Here is a 25,604-nt window from a genome sequence, read left to right on the forward strand (position 1 = left end):
ATTGACAAGACCCCTGTCCTTAGCCAACTGAGAAGTGGGAGAGGAATCCCGCCCGAGGGGCCTGGTGCCATGGAAAGCAGCCGGGAAGTGCCCGGTCTCAGGAGTCAGCACGCCTGGGCACTGCGGCCCGGGCCGTGTGACCTCGGGGGTGTCATAACCCACCAAGCCATAGTTTCTTCATCGCAAACTAGAGCTTGCATAGAAATAGTCTTTGTAGGATGGGGTGTGCATGACATGAGATGGTGGGTGTCAGGCCCCTAATACATGGACCGTGCTCCGTCGATGGCAGCTACATTGCTTAGGCCCTGTTTGAATGTGGGATGATCATTAGTTCTAAATTAGTTGTGTCCAAAAGTAGTGCTGAGACTAAGGCTTCCGAGCTCAGAGCCAGGTCCTGGCCCCTGGCTGTGGGCACCTCTGGGCCCCAGCCCACCCTGGGAGCAGGGAGTCTGCTGGGCCCCCAGGAGCAGCAGACGGAAGGGCTGGTTGGCTTGGGTGAGGACGGGACAATGCCCCCTTTTTTCCAGCAGCTGACAGAGCCCGCCAGGCCCTGGACTTCTGAACGCCCCATGGAGCCACACACTGGACTGTTTCCCAGGGAGCCTCGTGCCAGGCCAGCCACCACCCGGAGAGAGGAGGCTTTCTTCCCTGCTGACCAGCGCCAAGGCTCCCAAAAGAGCATCAGCAGCACGCGGGGGCTGACCTTTGTTCAGGAAATTGAGGCTTGGGAACCTCGGAGCTGGGAAGGGAAGTGTATCACCCTCTTTGTGAGGCAGGCCTGCTCCCTCCAGACTCTGAAGCTCTGGGGTTCCCGGCTGCTTGGCTCACTGCCTCCGGCCCCAACTCCACTTCCTACCTATTCATCAAGGGCTCTGAAGACCTTTCATGAGGCTTATCCTACTGATCTTGACACATTGAAGCTTGTTTAGGGCTGTGTTTGGAGGGAGGGAGAGACTCTAACAGGAGTCACTGCACACTCTGAGGGCAGTGGGACCAGATCCAGAGAGGTGACTGATGCACCGGGGCCTGGGGGCGGGGCACAGGTCGGTCTCCAGAGGCCAACTCAGAATTGTGGTCCCACGTGGCTCCCAAGTCATTTGCACAGAGGTCTCATGTCCCTAGCAACATGTCAGGGGCGAACTGAAGTGATCTCAAGAGGGTTTCATCACTCCTGACCGTCCAACTGCGGCTCAGTGGAGAACAAGTTCAGGGCTGGCTGGGACTCTGGAAGGACTGACGGTCACTAGGAGACAGTCTTAGAGGTATTTTTTATGTGGTTTTTAGGAAAGCCAGGCTGGAGGGTACCCTCCCCATCAGCTCCAACATGGGCCAGTGCTGCCCCTCCCTGTGAGCCCATCGACTGCAGTGCCCACCCCCCCAAGCCAGAGAGAGCGAGCAGGAATGAAACGGCCACCGTGTGCCTGCCTCCATTCTACACCTCCGGGGCTGAGGCCACACCGGGGCACTCAGAAGTCATACCCCCAGACCAGAAACAAGTGTCGGGGCTACAGATCCTCCCAGACATCTTCACACTAAGGCCCCTTCCTGCCCCAGATGAGGAGTCTGAGAAGGGGCAGGAAGAGGCACCTCCCAGCAGGAGGCTCTTTCAAAGGGATACGTGGAGAAACAGTGGTGGGCTATCAGCAGTGAAAGGGAAACTTGAGACCATGATAGCCGACCCCCTCCTTGGACGGAAGAGGAAGCTGGGCCCAGAGAGGGGCAGGGACTGACCCAAGGCCACACAGCCAGTTAGGTGCAGTGCTAAGATTCACCCCATTTCCTCTGACTCTGAGCCCTGTTGGTCTCCTCTTGGCCACAGGGATGCCCCGCCCACCCGAGTCCTAAAGCTAAGAGATGACCTCCAGGGACCTCTCAGCTGCCTCAGACAGAACTGTCAGCCATTCATGGCTTCAGAAGGATTATGGGTAGGATTCGGAAGGAGCACTTTGCTGTGCCTGTGTCTCCTGAGGCGAGGAAGTGGGGCGGGGATGGGGGGAGGTCTTTTCTAACAATGCCTGGCCCCGGAAGGCTCGAGAAACCAACCATGTCACAGGCCTTCCCATCACACAGCTCCTTTATCCCAGGAGGCATCCTTCATGTCAACACGTGAGAACTACCAGCTCATCCGGTCACAATGCTGATGTACATGAGGGGACAGATTTCCAGATTCGATTACATGAACATTAAACACTTATGTGAAGCAAAAAAATACCTTATATGAAATTAAAAGTGACGACTGCAAGAAAACGGCAACAACATAAATTAAAAGAGTAATAGTGTCTACAAGATGTAAAGAGTTCCCACAAGTTAATTTTTGTAAAGATGAATAACTCAGTGGGAAACACGGGTCCCGTGATGTAACAGCAGGAAAGGGGTTTCGTGCGGTAGGAGCAGCTGAACAAACCTGAGTCAGCGTCCTGGGAAAAAGGTGGGGAGAGAGGGCCTCTTGTCTCTCAGTGGGCACAGGACCAGCCTGCCCTGTCTCTGCCTCCTCTTTCTTTCCGGCTGAGAGATGCAACTATTTTCTGTGCCATTCGGAAATACACACTCTCTCTCTCTCAAACACACACACACACACACACACACACACACACACACACACACAGCTTAAGGAAATTTCTCCTGAGAGCCCCTCTGTGCTTCTCCTAAAATTTTTCAGTCCTACGAGGGAACCCCAGGAGTAGACCCCGAGCCCTATGACAAACAGCTGGGTTTGAAGCCTGGCGGGGACACTGTTGGTGTCCTCCCAGACCTCTGTTCCCTCCTCCTCGGTAACGGAGCCCACACCCGTTTCCAGGCCCAGGCAGACTGGCGAGGGGCCTCCACCCATCATAGTCACTCAGGGGTGCAGGTGAAGGCAGCTCCATCGGCCTCTACTTCCACAACTGCTGAGGTTGAGAAATGAGAACATGGCAAACTCCGAACTAACCGCCCCTGAAAGCTGCTCCTGAAAACTGTCACATCTCTCTTCCACTCATATTTCATGGGCCAAAACTAGTCACTTGGTCATGCTTGCATTCAGCAGGATATACGATCCTCCTGCATGGAGGGACAGTAAAGGTGGGGGGCACTAAACGTGGGGGACAGTACTACAGTGTCCCACACCGGTTTGCAGTCTGTGTGGCCACACTGATTCTACCCGGGCTCCCAGGGGAACCTTTCCCTGAAAGCAGATGAGACAGTGCCTGCTGCCATGTGAGGGCTTTCAGAGGGACCCCACCCCTGGGCCAGATGCAGTTCAAACTCTCCGCCGAGCCACCAGAGCCACGGCCCCTGTCCACTTCTCCAGCTCCCCCTTCCTTTATCCACCCCCCCTCCCACATTCATTCATTCATCCACAAACATTTGCCAAGTGCTACAATATGACCACTATGCCAAAGGCTGGCCAGGAAAGCATACTCGAGCCCACCTCTGGACTACTGTGGGTAATCCACTATGGGAAATGGCAACAATTTAAACGTTCATCCATAAGGAACTGTTAAATACATCAAGGACATTCACACACTGGAATATTAGAAAGCCATTACAACTGATGGAGTTATAGAATGGGCAAGTCTCCTTTAGTTCTCCAAACTCTGTGCAGCCTTCTCTGTGGCGATGGCCTGTGTGTGCACCAGCAGGAGCCTGACTCCACGTGTTAGAACCCAGAATTATATAGAAGCAAAGAATGAGGCAGCTCTGTACCTGCTGATATGAAGCCATCTCCAAGGTGCACTGTGAAGTAAAACAAGCAAGGTGCAGAGCAGGGCTAATAGTGCGTTAACTTTGTTGCACTAAATGAATACATAGGGTGAGGGTTCCTGGGAAACCAAGAGTAGACGGACAGGCCCCGGCCGCAGAAAGGCGGTGTGGCAGGTCAGGGCTTGTGCACACATCTCTCTGGACAGATACAAAAGAAACTGAGAGCAGTGACTGCCTTTCGAGTAGGAACCAAGGATGGGGGACACGGGCAGGAAACTTTCCTTCCTGTCTACCCTCTGTACAGTTGGAATAGTTTATGTTGTGCTTTAAAAAGAAAAAGTCGGGATGAAAATGTAACGTTCTAGAAAAGCGGTCAAGATATCTTGTTATCTTGAAGCAATAAACGCAGGTTTCGAAATCACAGGTAAAACGTGACCCCTGTTTTTGTAGAGACGAATGTATACTGCATCTCAGTGTGTCGCATTATGTCCTATTTTAACTTGGTTTTATTTGACATTTCTCTGAGAAAAATTCAAACAGCAGAAAAGGGTATCAAAATGAAAAAAAATGTACATACATTCCATTTCACCTTCCCTCAATTTACCTTCTCGTAGCCTCTGCTCAGCTTCTTATCACACTTAAAAATGCTAACTTTCGTTATGCCTAGGGGAGGAACTTCAGGGGAGGTTTTTGTGTGTGTGTGTGTGTGTGTGTGTGTGTGTGTGTTTCTGAAATTTCTGTTTCCTCAATAAGCATGTATTACTACGAAAATAAGAAAAAATGCATACATTTTAGAAGTGCTTAGAATTAAGAGAGGCCTTGAACTTCCTTCCTTCCATGACTCTGAGTGAGGGGGCCTGGTGCTCCTTCCTCCCTCCCCTCCCCTCCTGCCTCTAGTCTCCATGCAGGCTATACCCCTGGTCAGTTTGAGAAGCAGATAGGGTGGCAGAAGTGACATTTCTAAGTGCCACACAAGGCCCCCAGTTCTATTTTCAATAAAATCCTCCTTCCTCACCTTCTGCTCTGACCTCATGGCCTGTCCCCTCCCTAAGTCTCTGCCAGCCAGGCCTCCTGTTAGAGACAAGAGCAGCACAGAGAAGAAACCTGTTGATTTTTCAGAGGGACTCAACCCCGAATTCTCCTCTCTCATTCTTCCTCAGGGACTATCTGGAAATGGGTCCCAAATACAGTGAAGGGAGAAAGGGAAGCCGCCCGAAGAATTCCTCTTTCACATTAATCTCAGGCTAAAAACAACAGGCCTTGTTAAAACTGCTCCTTAACGAGGCTCCTTCCCGGGCTTAATTGTCTCCACGGCAATGACCCCTAGCAGCCATCTTTAATTAACTCAGAGTCACAGTCACCAAATGAGCTCCTCCAGTAAATTGCCCGCCAGCCCAGGCAGTCACGGGCCCCTCCCTCCGTCCTCCGGCCTCTGGCACAGGTGATGGAACAGATAATTCTCAGCCCCGGCTTTCCTCTCAACTCCCGCTTCTCCCTGGACTGGCTCAGAGCAATGGTAACCTGTGCATTCTCGCTTTTTATCCTCCTAGTCACACTGCGAGGGAAGTGGCCCTGGACCAGGACGAGGAGGATGCCCACCCTGCGGGAACTCCTCCGTTTGTCACCCCTTTCAAAAGGAGGTAGTAATGCCGCGCGCCGCCTCACGAGGCCGCTGTGAGCACGGCCGAGCCCGCCACGAACGGCTGGAGGACGCCAGTGGGAGGGGATACCCGAGAGTCGGCCTCTTAAAATAGTTCCCATCTCACACCCCGGAGTTTATTGCCCCGATTTGGAGAATTAAAAATGCACCCGGGTCCAGCTTGGGGAAGGGGCTGTTGGAACCTAACGTCGGCGCGTTTCCCCGCGCAGCCCGGCCCCCTCGCCGCGCCACCGCGCATCGCGCCTCTGGGGACAAAGTTCTGGAGAACCGGGAGGCCTCTCCGAGAGCCGGACAGTCCGTATGGATCTTGTTCCGCTGACAGCAGCCTTAGTCCAGGGTGGGGCGGCCGGAGCCTGTGCCGGTTCCTGCCTCGTTCCCCTGCCTGGTGGCTCTGCCTAACCCGGGAACCAAATCTAGTTTGTCTGGACGCAGTGGAACTGGTTTGGTTTTCCTGCACCGTGCCCTGCAGGCCTCCTTCTCTTCAGGCACCTGAAGGGCTGGTCTTGGGTCAAGGAAACCTGAGGGGCACGGGATTTCCTTCTCTGAAATGACTCTAAGTTTCTGGTCCCCACAGAGGCGCTTTCTCTCATCTTCCCTGAGGGATAAGGGAACAGGGACTCTGAGCCTGGCCTTAAGGATCCTGGAGAACTAGAGGAAACTCACCCCAAACCCTAAGGTGACCATGCCTGCACCCCCCTCCATCCCCACCCCACCCCACTGCCCTGTGCCCTGCCACACAGCTGCCTGCCTGGCCCTCTCCTCCCCCTTCCCTCCTCTCCAGGGTGGAGGCTCAGCACCTTCTCACAGACTGTTTCTCCCCGAACCAAGGGTAGGAGGCCAGGGGCCCACCAGATACCCTGCCTTCGAGTGATACTGAGGCAGACACACAAGCGGGGTACTAGGTTTCCTGGCATGAAGGGGAGACCAGACCCAGACTTCTTGTCAAACTCCAGCTCCTTCTCAACTCACTCCCCAGGTGACTTTGGGCAAGTCATTTTTCACTTTATCACTCTCAACCTCAGTTTCTCTACCCTTGATATGGGGGGGACAGTTCCTTCTGGTCACTGAGACAAATTTAACCTCTTATCACAGCCCTCGTATCATTATTTCATTAAAAATGCCAGTGCCCTCTGGGAGGAGAGGTGCCTAAGATTTGCCAGAATTCCCCACCCCAACCAGTCCATTTCCTAGTCTCTCTCTAGACCACTGCCACCTCTGTTGAGGACCAGTGGACAGGCATTTCACACGCATTATACAGAGGGGAGGTGACTTGCCCTGCCCAGGGCCCCACCTCAGTTCTTCAGATGGAGACCCTGAGTGAAGCGGACATTGGCCCTCAGCCAGTTACTTTAAGGCGCTTCCTCCTCCATTTCAGAAACTTTAATCCACAAAAATTCCCCCCAAAGAATATTACAAAACAGAGAGACGTCAGTCATGTGAACAGTCTGCAAACTGAGGACACAAGAAACCTCAGACACTGGAAGTGTGCTCTCTAAAGACAAAGGAAAAGCCGCCTTTTAGAGAGAAATTTTCCACCCACAGTTTCCATTTTGGTCCAGTTCATGCAAATGAAGTTTCCAAATGCAATTCTTATTGGTCGGTATAGATGCAAATGAGAATACAATTTGAGTTCATTGGTCCCAGCTGGGTGCAGAGGGTGCGGTGGTAAAGCGGAGTGCAGGATAGCCCTCCAGCAGTGCAAGGCTCCACCGCCCGGGCTTCGTCAGCCCAGGCCCCTCCAGGCCCCAAACCCCCTTGCTGTAAAAGCCGGACCTCCACATCTGCCCAGTGTGTGCACTGCACACAGTAAGTGTGCTCTGTCAATTGTTAATTCCCTTCCTTTCTGCTTGCGGGAGCCCCCAGGCTGTGATGACTTGGGCTCCCCCTGTTGGCACCCGGGGTAACGACCTGAGCCAGCACCAGCTCAGAAAGCTGGAAAACTTATTTTTTTAAGCTATAGGGGAACACTCCAATCACCCTCTGCCCATGCCGACCCTCGATCCCCACCTCCTGCCAAAGTTACGGGAGAGAGGCTTCCAGAAGCATCTTATTTTCCTATAACTTTATCATAAATGCAAACAAAATGAAAAATACACTCCTTTACCCAACAAATATTTACTGAGTATTCTGATATTTACCACTTTGGCTAACACTGATTGAGCGCTTACTGCACACAAGGCTCTGATGGGCTCCTCTGCATGCGTTAGCTCATTTAAGCCTCACAACAACCCTAGCAGAGTGATACTGTTATCTCCACTTTACAGTTGAAGACACTTAGGCCCCAGGAGAAGAGCCCAAGGTCACACATAGTGGGTATGTGGCTTTGAACATGGGTGTCTCCAGAGCCCAGACCATGGGACACTGTGGTTAAACAAACAAACACAAAAAGACATTGGAAGTGGCTTTAAAGCATCCTTTGTTCTCTAATTTCCCTGGAGAATTTCTCCTGGAAACAAAAAGACAGAAAGGTTTTATCTGGACAGAGACAATAGGATTTTCCTGGTCATTTCCTGACTATGTGTTTGTTTGTGGCACCAGCAGTTACAAGAATAAGATAGTTTCCCCACATTTTGAAGGCAAGGTTAAAAAATAAAATAAAAGCATGCAGATCACTAGCAGTTTCAGATCTTCATCTCATCCTTTCAAAACTGGACTTTCTTCCAGAAGAAAAGAGAAGGAGGCCTGTTCTTTACTCCTAAAAGCCAGGAACCATGAAAGAACCTGACCTACTGCTCTTTGACCAGCCCCCATCACCTTAAAGTTGACTCACCCACTCTATCTGAGCCTATCCTTTGTTCCTGGGGACGCAGAGTGGGCCCCAGCCCTGTCCTCATCATAGGGCTGTGACAGCTTTGGTCCCAGCAATAAGCGCTGTGATAAAGGTACACTAAGGAGTGTTAGGGAGTGGCCGCCCACCTTGGAAAGAGTGCCACAGTGAGAAAGCCACGGACCCAATCCAGGAGACCAAGAATCTTATAGTGGAGAGAGGCTTTGGAGACCAGTTACTCCATCGTGCATCCAATGCAGAGACTTCCAAGGCGCCTTGACTCTGCCTCAGCCACAGGACAGTAAATGGGCCCCTCCAGTCCCTGACACCGATATTCCAATGTGGAAAATAAAAGCCATCACACCACTTTGTACTCAGCTCCAGCGTCAGCCCTGAGCTCTGCCCCTGGCCCATGTATTGTGCATTTCTTGTTGCTCCTTTTCAGACTCTAAGGTTCTTGCAAGACAGGCTTGTATGTTACTCAACACTGTGCTCCAAGCTCTGAGCACAGGCTCTGACGCAGAGGAGTGGAATTAAATAAATCCCCCCACAGCATCCTTGCTTGGTGATCATCCTGCCCCTATTCGAATCCTCCCAGAAATGGGCACTCACTACTTCTCTGTGGGACGGCTTCCCTGTGGGTCAGTTGTTGGGTTGGATTCTTCCTGCCGAAGCCTCCCGGACCTAGTATCACCCTCTGAGCCTTTCCAGACACCTGGGATTGTACAGATTGTACTGGAAAGCCAAGCACCTGCCCTCTGCCTTTGGACCTTAGTACAAAGGGGAAATTTGGAAAAGAAAGTTTTCTCTCCCCACAGGGCTTAGGGAGACCCACCGGAGCCCCAGAGGAGACTCTAGCACATTCAGGGGTTCAGTTCACAGCACAGTATGTAGTTAGGTGGGGACTGACCCCTTGAAACTCTCCCGCATGTCTGGTCATGAGTGTCTAGGAGAGGCTAGCCTGGAAATGACAAAACATTGTAATGGCATTTCGGTTCCCGAGTTTTCACATGTCAGTGTGAGCCAGGGGATGTGCAGGTGTATGTGCATGTCAATCCCTGTATTTGAACACAGGCTAGGCTTGGATCTAAGAGTGTGACCAGAAGCAAGCCTCTGTCCTCCAGGGGAGGGGTGTCATCACCATAGTGCACGCATGCTGCCGAAGGCCTTATGGCCACAGGAGAAATAGGGTCTGGATGACCCTAGAGGTGTACACGTATATATGAGTGTGCAGGAGTGTGTGCATGTTCACAAGCACACCTCAGTCTGGGTGGCTTGTGTCTGCGTGTATATACAGACTGCAGCCTGGTTCTATGTCTGGGCGACAGTGAGTGTGGTATGTGTGAATATTTACAAGCATTTCCCGACCTGGTGCTGTGACATTGTGATCTTGTGGCTGAGCATGGCTGCATGCACGTTTGCATGTGTGTTTACGGTGTAAGCCCAAGCCTACATGTGAATGACGATGTGTGTGTGTTCAGGTGCAAAGCCACAGAGGAATCCAGGTCTGACCGGCTCTGCGCACGCCCGTGTTTTACGTGCACGCTCCAGCCTGGCTCCAACTCCCCCGACTCCACGGGCATATGTGAGTGTTCTGACCACAGAGGCTGAGCCCAGGTAGGTCCTGCGTCTGGCCGAGCTCGTGGGGCAGTGTGCATAGGTGACTGGTGTTTACGGGCAGCCTCGCGAGCCTTTGATGCCCACTCCCCATGGCCTCTAATTTCCTCGCCCTGGCAGGACCTAGGCTCTCCTTGCTTCAGACTGCCTTCCCCAAGGAGTCCCTTTAACTCACAGCCCCTTTCCCAGCCAGGGGGCTGAGAGTTGGGGGATATTCATCTCGGGGAGTTTTTGTTCCGCCTCATGAAAGGCCTCAATGGCTGGGAATACCATTCTAATTACAGGGAAGCCCAGCTTATGTGGGGGACACAAAGGGCTGTGGTCTCATAGCAGCTCCTTCCATCCGTCAAATAAGGCTGTCTAATGACGGGGTGAGAGCTGTGAATGCCTAAAACAAACTCAAAAAGGAGGGAAAATAAAGCCGCCAGGGGCTTAAAATATATTAAATTACCCTGATTAAGAGTTGTGGCTTTGCAGAAGCTGGTTGGAGAGGCCGGGGAGGCTCAGAGCCCCCCTATTCACGTGGTGGGGAGGGGTCAGGAGGTCGGGAGGGGGGCACAGAGCCCTGGCCCATTCTCATGCTAACGCCAGGGACACGCTGCAGGCTTAGTGGGCTGGAAAATAGAAATGAATTTGCCATAATCCTCCTCCTCCCCTCCAGCCCAGAAGTGCTGCCTAATTGCAGCCCCTTACAGCCTGTCGGGCTCGCTGGGGCAGGGCCACACCCTGGAGCCTGTGTCCTGTGGTCTTCTCACCCCTCCCTCCTTTTTCAGGGCCTGACCTAGGGGGTTCCAGTGCAGGGGGAGGGGTGCCAGGGTGCACGTGTACGAGTATGCACACACACAGTCACACTCATTCCTCTCAAAGGCGCAGTTACCCACAATTACTCGTACAGATGCTATTTACGGAGACGAATGTCGCTTCCCTCCTCCACACACATCCCTTCACAAATGCACACTTTTGGAGGCACGAGCACGTCACAAGATTTGCAGACACATGTACCCCTACGTGGACGAATACACACAGGTCCCCCACACTTCCGAAGGCACCTTTGCGGGGCCATGCATTCCTTCTCAGGAGGTCACCTGCTGCTGCCCACACATGAACACACAAGTGCACGTCACCCTCCAGGGGAACCCCCAGAACCACAATCTAGTCCAGTCTCCACATTTTACGGCACAGGAAACAGGCTAAGAAGACTGTGGAGAGAAAACCGCTCGCCAGCCCCATGAGCCAGCCCTACCTCTCACGACTCTGGACAAGTCCCTCCACGCCATCTGGGCCTCAGTTTCCTACTATTAAAATGAGGTGCTTGGACTGTGTTCTGGAAAACCTCTTCTAGCTTAGAAATTAGAAGGGACCAAGTGTCAGGAGCTATTCCTTCTCGCCCCTTCCCTGCCTCCACACACGTAGGTGTGTGCACACATGCACTCTGCAGTGCACACGATGAACCTTCTCAAGTGTTCACATGGTGGCCTAAATCCTCTCAGGTCCCAGTGCAGGGAGCAACACCACTCTGCCCCCACCCCCTTCCACCATGTACATCTGTGGCTCTGTCCATGCGACTTTGCCGGTTTGGGGCGGGGGTTGGGGGGGGGGCGCGGGTAGGTATGGATCCGAACCTCCGAGCCCCACAGTGTGGCGCCGGGAACCAGAAGCAGCACCCGACACGCTCCTCCCTGGCCCAGGGCTCCCTCTGCCGGTGGATCTGGAGCCGGCATGCCCAGAGGAGGCTGGGCGGATGCACACTGGCCAGACTGGAACAGAGACCTCGAGAGTAAACTGGGCAGAGGGAGCATCGTCAAGGCTCAACCTCGCCACCCCTTTCCCCTCAGGGTCCCTAGGAACACCCTCGTCCTTCCAGCTGTCTGCGGACAGCCAGTGTGCAGGCGTGTGGAGGGGGCCAGAGTCAGGGTGGGCACACCCAGGGTCCTGGCCCCCGGCTGCTGGCCAACCTGAGCCAATCGGCTTCAGTGTTTCCATCAGTGCCCTGGGCAACGGAGTGCCCTGGGCAGTGAAAGAGAGCGAGGAAGAAGCGTTAGAAAGAGCTGGGGCTTCCCTCCCACCACCTTACGCAGAGAAGGCAGGGACCCCCAAATTCCCAGCAGCCCCCCTTGGGGGCCTGGGGTGAGCAGTGGCTGCTGCCGCTCCTCGCCTCTGGAGGGTGGTGCCAAAGCTAGGGCTGACGTTAGGGGCATGACTGCCAAGCACGGTGAGCAAAGGGAGTGCAACTGAGACCCTCCAGGCTTGGGCGCCCAGACACGCTAGTTGGTGGCAGGCATCGTGGGGGCAGGTCAGGGGGTTGATGAACCAAAGGCCCCTTGGCTTAAAGATGAAGGCACGTCATACAGGCTGGGTCATTTCAATGAACGGAGGGGTTTCAGAAGGCGAGATGGAACAGGGGCAGATCCCTCCCCACTCGCTCCATCCCTGCTCAAGGCATCAGCAGCGTGAACTCTCCAGGGCCACATGCACTCCGGAGGGGGGTGGGGCGGGAGAGCAAGGGTCTGCTGGAGCCCGCTTGTGAGGTCGAACAGGCTTCAGCGCCCTCGGAACTCCCTTCTCAGCCATACCCCTTTGTGTGGCTCCCTCCCTCCTTCACGTGGCCCTCGCCCTGAGCTCTCTTTTCCCAGTTAATCTAGGCTAAACCCCACAAGCCTTCTCCAGGCTTCCCAGCTCCAGGCCTGGCAGCCCCACACCCTCCTGTCATACAAACTCCCGTGGGCCACTCGTCTGGAAGAAACAAAATGAAATGGGGACAGCGGAGGGGGAGTTAGGGAGGGTGGCCTGTCTGTGGACAAGCCATGCCGTGTGGACGGGGCTGGGCCCTCACCCCTCAAAGTGCCCCAAGTCTAGCCCAGAGTGCGCCCCGGCCCCAGCGTTTCCCAAATGGCTGCCCAGGCCCCCAGCCTGGCTGCGCCCTGCCGGTGAGCGAACCAGCCCCAGAGCCCTGGAGCCATTTGCCTGGTCTTTTGGGGAAGTCGTACTGGACCCCAGGGGGATGGTAGGGAGTGAACCAATGGACATGGCTGAAAAGAGTAAAAATGGGGGCGTCGACAGGAGGGGTCTGATGCCTTATCGCTGTCAGCGCGCCTGGGTGGCCAGTCCCAGTGTTTGAGGAGATGCCCAGGCACCCTCTGCTCCCCATCCCTCAAGCCCCTCGCAGGAGCCGGCTGCCCTGAAATCCATAGATTTCTGTGGAAGCGCACACACCAGCCACATAGGCATTCAACACAAAAACAGAAAAGAGCAACGAATTCAAATTCCAGAATTTTCCCCCCAAATAAAATAGAGCTTCTTTTAGCCTCTAAACACTGAGGTGGGGAGGTATGGGAGAAGAAGGGGTTTGTTGGGTGCCCTGCCAGGCAAATGGCCTACCCGCCATTTAATTCCCTTTAATCGTTAAGAAAAATGGGTTGCTTTTTTCTAGAATATTCCCATCAAGAGCGGCTGTGTTTGGGTGAATTCCAGCAGAGCCGAGCTTGTTTTCTTCTGCATGATGGTACTGCTGGGACTCGGGAGGGGTCTCCGCGGGCCTGGCGCCCACAGGGTAGTGAAGATGGTTTGGGGGCGGTGTGGCTGGGTACTCAGGGCCACCGACTTTCTGTGGAGAACCACAGCCCTATGTTCCCGCCACTGCCCCGTAGCAGTCTTTGGTGGACTCTGGTTCTTGTGCTCAGACCCCGTGCAACCACCCACCTCTCCAGAACCCAGTCCCCCGACCCAGGCCTCCCCGAAACCGATTCAGACACTCCTGCCAGCAGTGCCACAGGACCCCAAAGGTCCTACGTAGTCATTGGCAAAAGACTAGAACCTGGACTTTCAGAGGCCGTCTGCTTGCCGTGTAAATGGAACGGGCCAGGAAACCCCAATAGGCAGTCATTTTCCAAGCATCCCGGGTTCCTGAACCCCGCGTGACCGCCGCCAGGAGCCATGCAAGGGCTCCGTGACAGATTTGTAAGACACCGGATAATATCGGGAGAGCCGAGCGGAGACAAAGCCACGCTAAAATGTGCTAAAATGTTCCTCGATCGGCGAAATCCCCACACTTAGCAAACACTTTCATTTTCAGAACTGCCTGTGGCCCTCCCTACTTAGGTCTAGAAAATCGGATCGTATTTCTTCGGGGGGCTGGGGGAACAGAGCCCTGGAACGCCGGCCCCTGTGCGTCTGTAGGGAGCGCGTCTGTTGGAAGGAATGGATGAGTGGTGAACAAGGGAGCCCTAAGGACGCGGTCGCCTTTATAAATTCGCTGGCACAACTTTATGGGCATCTACAAATTTATACCTGTAATAATATCCCTCCTCCCCTGCCTCGCACTCAGAAACCACAGGGCGTTGCAGGAAAGTACCATTCGGCCCCAGCCTGGGCCGAAAGAGCCAGTGTTCCCTGTACTGGCCGGGGGCGTTGCAAACTGACTTGCCCGCTCCTTATACCCTTTGTCCTGCATACTCACGTCCTAAGAGTCAGGCCAGGGTGTGGGGCCCAATTAGAGAGGGGAGCCGAAGATAAGGTAAGGCTGGGAAGGACGGGGAAGCTGGGTGGGAGGTGTCGGCGGGCACCACGGACACCTTGGGCCACCATTTCCAATATTTTGCCCAATGTTTGGGGGACCCATGGCGCTTCGTGCAAGTATCTGCACAGGCCCCTGTGGCCAGGACACAGGACAAAGCTTTCGGAAGACGGGACACTCCGCTTGCTGACTTTTCCTATCAATGAGAGAGACCTGGGCTATTGACCTAGCCGCCTGCTCCTCTCCGTCTATTGTCGCGGTTCAATCACGCACTTACTGGAAGAAAAGGGAGTTTATTTTAGCCTGGAGGAGCCTCATGTTGCAAGTGCGTGCGTGAGTGCGTGCGACTAAAGGGCGCGAGAGAAATTTTGCAGCCACGACTCCGCAGATGGGTTGAGGATAGACACGTTCAGAAAAGGGCCAATTTCCCCTTCACAATGAGCGCTAAGTACCTGATAAATGGGGCTGGTGTTTATTCATGAGCAGGTACTTTGGAGATGGCGATTAGAACAGCCGCCTGCGCCGCCTCGCCAAGGTACTTAAAGCCGGGCAGGTGCAGCGCTGCGCGCGGCCGGAGCGCACAAAGCCCGCGGCCACAGCGGCGCACGCGGGAGGGGCGTGAAGGCGGCGGTGCGGGGCCCCCGAGGGCGCGCGGCGCGCAGGCACCTTCGCCCTTTGTTCCTCTGCCGAAGCCAAGGCCACTTCCCCCAGGGGTGTCCCGGGAAAACCTCCCCTCTAATTACCGAGAATTCTCCTTCTTCCCTCCTCCCGGAGCCCAGCCTGGCAACTCTTGGTCTGGGCGGCGCGGGGCCTCAGCATGAGACTGGGCGCGGCGTTTGCATAAATGCTGCCTGTGAGCGGGCTGCGCGAGCTTCCCCGGCTAGGTAACTAACTCATCAACTAGGAAAGGGACAGAAGCCGGGCCTGGGAACCCGGCGGACTCGCAGCGCGGGCTGCCCCCGCCACCCAGGCGCCACCTCTGGCGGTGCCGGTAACCTCGGGCTTTCAGGTTTTGTTTCAACTCCAAGGGGAGAAAATTGGGGTCTGTCTCTTTCCACAGTTTCCTGGGGCCAAGGTCGTGGGACAAACCCGATCTCACCCTCAGAGTGGCTCCGGAATCCCTAGGGACGCCCAGCTTTTGCCCGCAATCTGCGGCCTTGGCTGGGCACACGGAGAGAGGGCAGCTGGCGGCGGGACCTTGGGAGAACCAGTGCAGGGTCCTCTGTGCTTAGGGACGCAGAGCAGCTGAGGGGTTCCTGGGGCCCCAGCCCGGGAACCTTCGTAGGAGTGTGGGCACTCTCAGCCCGGTTCCTGGGGCCTGCCAGGGTTGTCGGTCAGTCTCTAATTTTTAATTGTTTCGATAAACAGAGACCAAGATAATTTCTCACCAGTCCGCAGAATCAGAGGGGAGAAATCTGTGTTTCCAACAAGTTGGACTCCCCTTAGGGAGGAAATTCTTTGAGAACGAGCGTAAACAAGGGACAGGACCTGATGTGACCCAGCACAAGACAGTTGTTGTTGTTGTTGTTTTTTTCATTTCTACCACAAAAAATTCTACAGCCCTTCTGCTGGGTGCAGCCTGAGCAGGAGACTAGACATTGATGTTCATTATAGATTTCCCTGGAATCTGGGTGAGAATAAATTGCAGGTATTATAATCCCGATTCCCGGGGAAATCTGATGTCCAAGATGTGAGCACAAACCGAAAGTGGTAACCCAGAGGCGAGGCAGGGAGGGGAGTGACAGCAGCCTGGTGCCCGCGTCCCAGACAGTGCAGCCACCCACCAGCCAGGTGGGACGTGGTGGTGGAGGCGGGCGGCCCCAATTAGTTTAAAGGGATCATCGGAGAACCAAGTCATCCCGTGGCATCTTCTCCCAGGACCCAAGTTAGGGTTCGAGGATGTAAGCACTCCCTCGGGTTAGACCCTGCATCCCCTGCTCCAAAAAGACACGGGTGATTGCAGGGACTACCTAGCTAGTCGAGGAGAGCCCGAGATGCCAGATGTGGCATCTCCCATCCACTGCTACATTGTCAATGCCATGCAAACAGTCTCATGGCATAATGGCTCTGGGCAAATGTCACCAGGCGGCTGAGGGACATGGGACAGGGCGTGCCAATCCCTACACGGGAAAGGAGCAGAAAGGCGTAGAGCCAGACCGCTAGGTGCTGGAGGCAAACTGCATTGCGGGGCTGGGACAGACGGAGCCTGGCCTCCCCTGTCCCCAGTGCAAGAAGGCTTCCGGCCGGCATAGGGCCCAGAGCTTAGTCAGGAAAGGTAGATTGAAGGGAGCGGGAACTAAAGACGCAAAATAGTTTTTGCAAAATAGTTTTTGTATTTTCGGTTCCCAAGACCTTTACAGGCACACTCAAAAGATGCGGGTGTGGTCGGGAGAAGGGCCATCAATACTGAATGCCCGTAACTGATTCAGAATAAATCATATAAATATAATGAATCTGATTCCTGAGGAAGCAGATAAGCTGGGACGTAATCTTTGGCCCCCACACTCCTGATACCCACTTCTCCAGCTGAGGATTCATTTTTTTCTAAGAAAAGCATTTGGACAAATGTATTTTGGGCCATGTGGGCGTCCCTGGCTTCTGATTTATGCCTCTCCCTCAGAGTGTCTAGTAAGTTTGGCCATGAGGCCTGCCAAGCAGGAACCCTGTGGGTGCCCTTAATTCCAGCATCAGACCCACCAGCGGCAGAACCCTTTCACCCCCTCAACAGCCTTATCTGGTTTTGAAATGAGCTGGGGCAGGAATCTCTAACGGATTTTTGTTACTCCAGCTGTTATATCGTATGTGCCTTTCATTTCAGTGGTTCGGTGATAGAATCTCAACTTTCTGGAAAAGCGAGGGATATCTCAACAACCTACCATCACCCTCCCCGTCAGGTCAGCCCAGTGACTGAAGTAAAGCGAATGCTTCTGAAATTCCAGTTCTGACCAGAAGGCGCCAGGCTAGAAGACAGACACCCGACCGGTCAGGCTTGGTGAGTGCTGGAAGGCAGAACCCGTGTGGGGAAGTCAGAGGAAACCTCCCCTCCCCTGATCAGCTCAGATCCACTCTCCGGGTTTGCGATGAAAAGACGGGTTTCTCTGCCCCAGGCGCTAAAAGGGTTTCCAGTAAAGGGAGCAGCTCTTTACCACAAGACTGGCATGCAGCCCCAGAGTGGCAGTGAGTGGGCTGAGTTCTGCCAAGAGACTATGGTTCTGATGGCGACTTGGACAAGGACCTCGGGCAGGGGCGGGGGGAGTTCCTCCCCACCTTGAGTTTTCTCACCTGCCAAGGGAGGAATGTTGTAGAAGAGGACTCCTAATAGCTCTAACCTGGGGCTCTGAGAAGTGTGAGGGAGAGCAGTGCAAAGAAATGCCTGCAGACTTCAGAGGACACCTGGGGACCGTTGATTTCACCCCTAGAAAAGGGCACATTTCTTTCTGAAACGTAGTCCTTTGATGAGCAGTGTGTAGTGGAGTTAGGGGCACAGACCCTGGAGCCAGGCTGCCTAGGTTTCAAATGTGACCCAGATTTGCCATTTATCAGCTATGTGGCCTTGGGCCACTTAACTCAGTCTCTCTGTGCCTCGACTCCCTGATCTCTGAAACAATGGTACCTACCTCACAGGGCCTGGCGAGGGTTAACTGCACGAATACATGCGGAGCACTTAGAAAGCATGCCTGGTACAGGTTACCTGTTCCTGAGTCACCCAGACCCCTGGATGCAACCTCCCCGCTTTCCAGTCCTCTTGCTTTCCTCCACTGACTGTCACCATTTCTGTCCCTGCACCACTGCCAGGATTCAGCCTTCTCTGGGTCCTAGCACCCCAAGAATGGAGTGGGGGGGGAGTACTGCCTGCTTGATGAGCACTTTGCCTGAGGAACATCTTTGCCTCACTCCTTTACTTGTTTTCTGATACGGAAGGAAGTTGAGTCAGTCTCTCTCCTCAATTCTAGCCATAGAATGCCACATAAATGTCAGCTCCCATAGGACGGGGGTTTTTCTGTATTGTTCCCTGCTGTATCCCCAGTGCCTAAAATCGATGCCTGCTACAGAATAAGCACTCAATAAACAGCTATTAACTCAATCAAAAGAGGAAGAAGTGTCCACTCACCAGATCTTCCGTAGCAGGGTCTAGTCTGAATTTATTTTTCTCATCAAGAGGTGATGGTCAGATTTTATAGCTAAGAAAAAAAAAATACATCTCTGATTTCTTTCCTTAATAGCCTTCTGTCTCAGACTCAAATTCTCTCAATTATCTACAGGGTCCTCCTTCCAACACCTCCACCCCAAAACACACAAATCCCTCTAAGTGGTAGGGCTCCAGGAGGTACAAGATTTCAAGAGTCTGTATTTAATTCATCACCTTCAAAGACATTGGGGACCCATGTAACCTCCTGGAGGTTTGGGTTATCTGCCTACATGACAGACTTGCTATTCTTCCACAATCCTGGCACCTCTTCAGATGCAAGGGGAGACCAACTGTGTCAGTTTTTTCTTTTCTGAGGAGGAGAGGTGTTGTTTTGGAAAATGCAAAATGACGGTAACATTGTCATTGAAGATGGTTACCGTTAAAATCATAATAATGGCTTGTACCCATGGACACATTTACAATGTGTCAGGCACTAGGCCAAACACATCTTATTTTATCTTCACAAGCTCATGAGCTCCATTTACAAGCCCATTTTACAGATGAGGACGTGGAGATTTGGCACACGTCATATGGTTTGCAAGGGAGAGAGCAAGGGTTTAAACACAAGACTCCAAAGGAGGCTGGGATCTTCACCCCTGCCTTCTACCTCCTTCTGTCTCTGGGTGATAAGGAAAGCAAGAGAATTCATGTGACATGTGATTTGGGGAGCATTTTTAGAGACCAGCTTAGTAACAAAGCTAGAATGTTGGTAGTATATGGTCAAGCACACTGAGTCTAAACCAGCCTGCCTAAGTTCAAAGCCCACCTGAACCTCCTTCTAGCTGTGACACTGAAGGCAATTTATTGAATCCCTCCACACCCATTTCCTCTTCTGTAAAAGAGAGCTAATAATAAGACCTATTGGTTGGGAGTTAATACATGTTGACAATAAAATTTTATTCTCTCAATTCTATTACAGAGTAGCATTTATATTGCCTTTTGAAAACTGCTGCCTTAAATTTCCTCATCCTAATACCCATGACAAGTTGGGAACCTTGGCTATTGGGATGAAAAATAGAGGTTTGTCCAAGATGTCAGATAACTCGGAGAATCTTCTTATGAGGAATGGGAAGGGTCTCGAGCATCCTTTGCAGATGGTTTTGCAAAACAAAATAAAAAAAGTTTGTTTCCCTTTTTTAAAAAGATGTAAACATCTTCTCAGGCTCCTCTGACATCAGCATGTCAGTGATGAATCATCTCTAGCAGAAAGAGTTGCACTAGGTAGGTCACAGTCTCCATTTTTAGTCAACTTCCTGGTGGCCCTTCTGTAGCCTTCCTTGCAGGGGAGCCCAAGGTTTGATGCAGTGCCTGAAAGCTCAGCCTCTCCAGGCCCTCGGATGATCCAGTCAGATTAAGAGGGAGCCTCCGAGAGGCTGAGGGACTCCCTTCTGGCATTTCTTCTTTATAAAAATTTAAAGCAACGTGAATAGACTTTTCCTCCTCTTTTTGCAGTACATAAAACCAGCCTTTTCCTGCTAGTTGTTGCTTGTGAATGAAACCTTGTATGTACTGGAACAGAGGGAGGAACCCCTGGGAGATTGTAGCTCAGTTTGAGCCAATTTTTTTTTAACTCAATCCTCAATATTTTTAAAATTTAAGTGTGTTTGGTTTTTTAAATTAATTCATCCAGAAACTATTCCGTTTATTGTCTGCTGAGCATCTGGCAGTGCAGATGAAGGTGCTAAGAGGGAGAGATGTGGGGGGAATCTGGGCAGACCTCCTGGAGTAGGAGACACTTGCTAAAGTTCGGCCACATGGAGATGGGAAGGGGTGTACTCTTAAAGGCAGAATCTTCATCATGAGGAAGATCCCAGAAGTGAGAAATTTGGGGACTACACAGAGAAGAAGAGAGGGACACAAGGGGGAGCAATATGGCTTCAGGGTAAAGACCTTTTAAATGTGCTACTTTTAATTTTCTGTGAATTTAGAAACCAGATATCATGGATGTAGAACTGTGTATAGAGCACAAATATGTGAACTTCTGAGCGAGCCTCTGAAAGTGAAAGGAAGGTATGGGGCACAAGGTTGGGGCCACTCAGAAGAAGCCCTCTGTGCCCCTTCAACTTGGCAGTGCGCTGGCTGGGTGAGGTCCAGGCTAACACCCGTCCTTACACAGAATCCAGGACCAAGGTATGCAGGAACAGCAAGAAGTCCCATGCGGGACAGAAACGAGGCCCCGTTGTGGCCCCTGCACTGCCATTAAATCACAGCGCACTCCGCCCCGCGCCAGCCACCATTTGTCCCAGGACCCTAATTTCGGTGCTGGAGATAGGGCTTGGGAGGGATGCCCACGGCTCATTTGCCTTAGAGCTGAGCCACAGTCACCCTCCAGCTCTTCAGGAAGAGGCTCAGGGCCTGGGGGCTAGAGTCTTCCCTGGGGGCCCTCTAGCCAGAATCTGAGAGGAAGTGAAGAAGAGCCAGAACTAGCGACGCAGAAGTGGACACCAAGAGGCTAACCGACGACGGGAGCTGAGTGAGCTGGACGCCCTTGGGAAAGGCCGGCGACCTCACCGGGCGTCACTTGGCGCCTTCGCCTTCTGTGCACCCCTCCCCAGGCCTGCAGCGGCAGCGCGCCCCCCGGAGGCCCGGCGGGGCGGCCCAGCCTCCCAGCCGCTCTGCGGCACGCCGCCCTCCGCCCAGTCCCCCAGGTCGCGGCGTCCCGGCGGGAGGCGGGGCACGAGCGGCGGGCGGCGGGCGAGGCCCCGGCGAGGGTCCTTACCTCTGCGCTGCATCCGTCCGACGAAGCTGCGTTTGCTGCTGGGACTGCGGGGCTGGGGAGGCTCCCACGGACTCGAATCGCGCCACCCCTCGCCCCTCGCCCCTCCGGTGGCCCCGAGCGAGAGCGCCGGGACCAGGGGACAGGCGCCGTGCCGGCGGGAGGAGGCAGCTTCTGTGGGGCGCGGCGGGGCGGGGGCGTCTGCCGGGCCCCGCCTGGAGGGGACTAGGGAGCGATTATCTCGAAGAACAAAGGCGGTCGGAGAAGGCTCCGCGCCCCCCTCGCCGGGACCTGGCCCTGAACTTGAACTTGTACTTGACATTTTGTCCCGAAGGTGGCGAGGGAACCCATCTGAGCTGGGACGGGTCTCAGCCGTCCACCGCCGCTTCCAGGGAGGGGGCGAGCCCGCCCTCCTGCGCGCGGGAGGAAGCCGGGCATCCCCAGGGGCCCTTGGTGCGCCCCAAACTGCCTTGCGTTCGAGTGTTCAGAGGTCCCCGCGTCCCCTCCAAGTCGGGGTGCGGACGAGGCCGCTGCGTCTCCGGCCGGGAGGAGTAGGCCGGGGCCCGGCCCGCAGCCCGAGCCGCGCACGGCCGGCCGGATTCTCTTCACGTCGCGTCGGCGGCCGCTATTCAGCCGCTAATTGAACATTAATGGCAGGTGCGGATGAGGTCACCGGAGCTGGCTTTTCTCACACATTTTTCATGCAAATTCGCGAAACTCTAAACAAATTTAAATAAAAAGCTCTTTGTGCCGCTAGTCCCTTAGTCCTCTCCCTCCCGCCGGGGTCCCAGCTCCTCCCGGGGTCCTGGGGCCGGAGCCGGCTGCCAGAGGAGCGCAGCCCGCGGGGGGAGCCGGGCGCCCCGGACAGCGCCGCCTGCCGGCGGGTGGTGCAAACCCGGCCGCGCGCCGCCCGGGTTCAAACGCAGCCTGGCTGCTGTGGGGCAGTGTGAGGGACCTTCGGCTGGGGTCATGGGGCGGGACGAGGCTGGTGGGGAGGCAGAGTGGGCAGTGGTTAAGTGCCTGGCATCTAGACTGGAGCGCCTGTGCCGGCATCCTGGCCGCACCCACATCCACGCCCGCGGGCCACTTTACCCAGCCTCACTCTCCCTGTTGGTCAAATTGGGATAGTGCCTAGTTATGCAGGCAGATGTCTCAGGAGTAAACCATGATTTAAGACAGCGGTTCCCAATCTTTTTGGCACCACGGACAGGTGCTCCTATGAGAATCTAATGTCTGATGATCTGAGGTGGAGCTGAGGCCGGGATGCTAGCGCTGGGGAGCAGCTGCAAACCTGCAAGCATAGATGAGGCTTCGCTCTCTCACCAGCTGCTCACCTCCTGCTGTGCTGCTCGGTTCCTAACAGGGTTCCTAACAGGCCACAGACAAGTACTGGTCCACGGCCCTGGGGTTGGGGACCCCTGATTTCAGACATAAACAAGCACTTAGAACAGTGCCTAGCACCAGAAAGCGTTGATTATTAATCTAGCATCCAAGGGCTGAAGAACCAATGCTGTGATTTCACACGTGCAGAAAAAAGGTTGTCAGGGGTTTTCAGGACACATACAATGCCCTGCGTCCCATTCTGGTGAAAGAGATGAGAGCTGGAGCCCAGCTCCACTGCTTCCTAGCTGTGTGGCTTTGCATGTTTCTTAGCCTCTCTGAGCTTCCAGTTTGTAAAATGGGATTAAGGTTTATGAGGTCATTGTGAGGATTAAATGAGGTGGCACCGATGGAGGCTGAGGAGGACTATGGGAGCTGCTTCACAATTCAGGCCAGTACACCTGTGATTGCCACCCTCAAGGCTAGAGGTAGCCCTTGGTCCAGCCACTGACCTTGATCCTCTAACCCAAAGGACCTTAGCCCAGATCAGGGGGACAGATTTTCCAAGGCCTTGGGAGGGGTCTTCCTCTACCCTTCCCAACCAGGCCAGGGTCCCCACCACATCCACCACACCATGAACTGTCTTTGTTGAGCAGCTGAGTCTTGCTTACTTTCCTTACCCATGTCTTCCCAGAAAAACTGATGAGAGATATGGATGGCTTTATGAAGAAACTTTATTTACTGTGGGGGAGGAAGAGGGAGGCAGGGGGTTCACAGGATAGAAAGAAGACGCTCTCCCAGAACTTGCCCTAGCCCTCCCTCAGCAACATCCAGGGGAACCCACTGGTCTTGGAAGCATCCCAATGATTCAAGTTGCCTGGGCAAGATCTCTGCTTTCCCACTTGATTCTGCAGCTTCAGCTTTTCCTGAGCCTCCCATCAGGCCAGCCTCTGGGAAGCACTGGGGCAAGCCAAGGAATGTCCTTATCTTCCTGCCAGGCCCCTCATGCCAAGGACCCCAAATAAGAAGCAGAGTGTGCAGGAGTGCAGATGACCAGCAACCAGGGGACTGAGAGGCTGCAGCACCTAACAGACCCTCAGAACCCGCCCGCTCCCACCTCCCACCAGGTGGAGACGCAGGCCTTCTACAGGACCCAGGCCCCTGCTCTCCAGGGCTCACTCAGGATTGTCTTTACTATCTCTGTGTTCAGGCCACCACCCTCAGGAAGCTCATCTGGACAACCCAGAAAAGAGCCTGTGGCCAAGCCTAACAGGATCTCTTTGGGGTTAGGAGTACAGATTTAGAGTCAAATAGACTTGGTTTTGAATCTCAGTTCTGGTACTTACAAGCTGTATGACTTGAGGCCTATAACATATCTTTCCTGGGCCTCAATTTCATCGTAAAATGGGTATATCAATGGTACCCACAGACCATAGAGTTATAAAACATTGCCCTGCCGGCCTGGCAGCCCTCCACATGTGGTCATTCTTAATGCTTCTTACTTCCCCTCTCTGTAGGGCCTACAGCCAATTTGGAGTAACTATATCTCCCACCCAGGCCCCAGGGACCTCTTTGGATTTCCCAGGCCCTCTGGGTGGACGGCATGCCTCTTTCCCTGCCCTGTTCTTACATCTTAGCACCATCACCCCATCAGAAACACTTGCTGAGCCACTTACTATTTTGGGGGTATGGTAGGCAGGGGAGGCAATGAGGGGCCCCCATTCAGCACGGTGATGTCTCTCAGGACACAGGCTGCTTATGCAAATAGGGCCTTTTGCAGCCCCATCCACTCCTCCTGCCACCTAAGCCACACAGGCCCCCAGCAGTGACATGCTGCAGCCCAGCCCACAGACCAGAGCAACCTGGGTGGGGCACTGTTGGGGCTTCCAAAGGACCCTCCCCCAAATTGGCAGCTCCTGAAGGCAGAGAGGCAATTCCTACCCTACTGGCAGTGAAATAGGTCCCCCCAGTCCCCTCCTTGCTGTCGAGCTCCGACAGCCATCAACTATCTTTCGGCATTGGTGAAACTGGAATACTGATACCCATCTAAGAAGACCCAGAGATGCTAAGCCTGGAACTTAGTAGGGTTTTAATTAACAACACCAGCCATGATGATAAGGTGTGATTATCAGGCAGAAAATAGCCTGTGGGCAGAATTTCTGGGATGTTTTTTTCCTGCAGTATCCTCACCATCCTCTTGGAGCGTCTACCCCAAGGTGGTTAACAAAAGTTAAACCTATTATATTAAACAGCCTCTTTAAATGTTTCAATAAAAGCATTCCACAAGCATGGAAAGAAAATATAACAGTACAGAAGAAGGTGCACCATCCATCCCCACTCCCCAGATCATTCCAGAAACTCTTCAGACATCAGTATACTTAGGACTGACTTTTAAACACACCAATAAGATCACACTCTATTGCCTGTTCTGCAACTGATTCTATTCACCTAACAGTATATACTGGCCGACTTTCCACAATAGCTTATAGCAATCTACCACATTCACTTTTGCAGCTGCATAGTATTCCAGTCTGAACAGACAATATGTTCATTTACATTTCTTTACAATATTAAAAAGAAATGCTCTGACAGACGTCTTTATACATATGTCTTTTGGCATTTTACATATATAACCACAGAGTAAATGCCTAGCAGTGCAATTTGTGACCAAAGTACTTGTACCTTTTAAATTTTGATATTGCCACATTCCAGAAAATATTATAGTTTACACTTTCTAACTAACAGTGTTTGAGTGTCTCAAGATGACACATGATGGTAGAGAAAGGCACCAAGATGGCCAGCCAGGTGACATACAGGCCATGGAGGCCGCCGGGGAGCCCGCTGAGAACAGCGCTGGACTGGTCTGCTACCCTGAGGGCAGTGCCCAGTGGATTCCTCCTGTCCAGGCCCACTCAGGCTGGTGGCCCAGGGGTGCCTTGAACCAGAGGGGAGTGGGGCCCACAGGGGCACTGGGTGTGGATGGCAGGCAAGCATGGCCAGTGTCTCGCCTGAATGGTTTCCTGCAGCCATTGTCTTTGTCCTCCCCGGTCTCCTTGGGACAAGTCTATCCAGATGCCTTTGGAGAGGGGGTTGGGCAGGAGGAGGATGTGCAGTCCCCACCAAAGGGACCTAGGAATGTGT

General features: G+C 53.6%; 1 long non-coding RNA gene across 1 annotated transcript in view; it reads right to left on the reverse strand.

The window, feature by feature from the left end:
- Positions 1-21,636, reverse strand: part of LOC118611403 — a 51,055-nt gene extending 29,419 nt beyond the window's left edge. Inside the window, exons 1-2 of the long non-coding RNA XR_004954338.1 lie at positions 21,147-21,636; positions 18,350-18,419 (exon numbers count right to left, since the gene is read on the reverse strand). This is a non-coding gene — a long non-coding RNA (uncharacterized LOC118611403). The remainder of the gene's footprint in view (positions 1-18,349; positions 18,420-21,146) is intronic.
- Positions 21,637-25,604: the final 3,968 nt, after the last annotated feature.

This window comes from Rousettus aegyptiacus, unplaced genomic scaffold (genome assembly GCF_014176215.1).
Source record: "Rousettus aegyptiacus isolate mRouAeg1 unplaced genomic scaffold, mRouAeg1.p scaffold_m13_p_14, whole genome shotgun sequence".
NCBI lineage: Eukaryota > Metazoa > Chordata > Mammalia > Chiroptera > Pteropodidae > Rousettus > Rousettus aegyptiacus.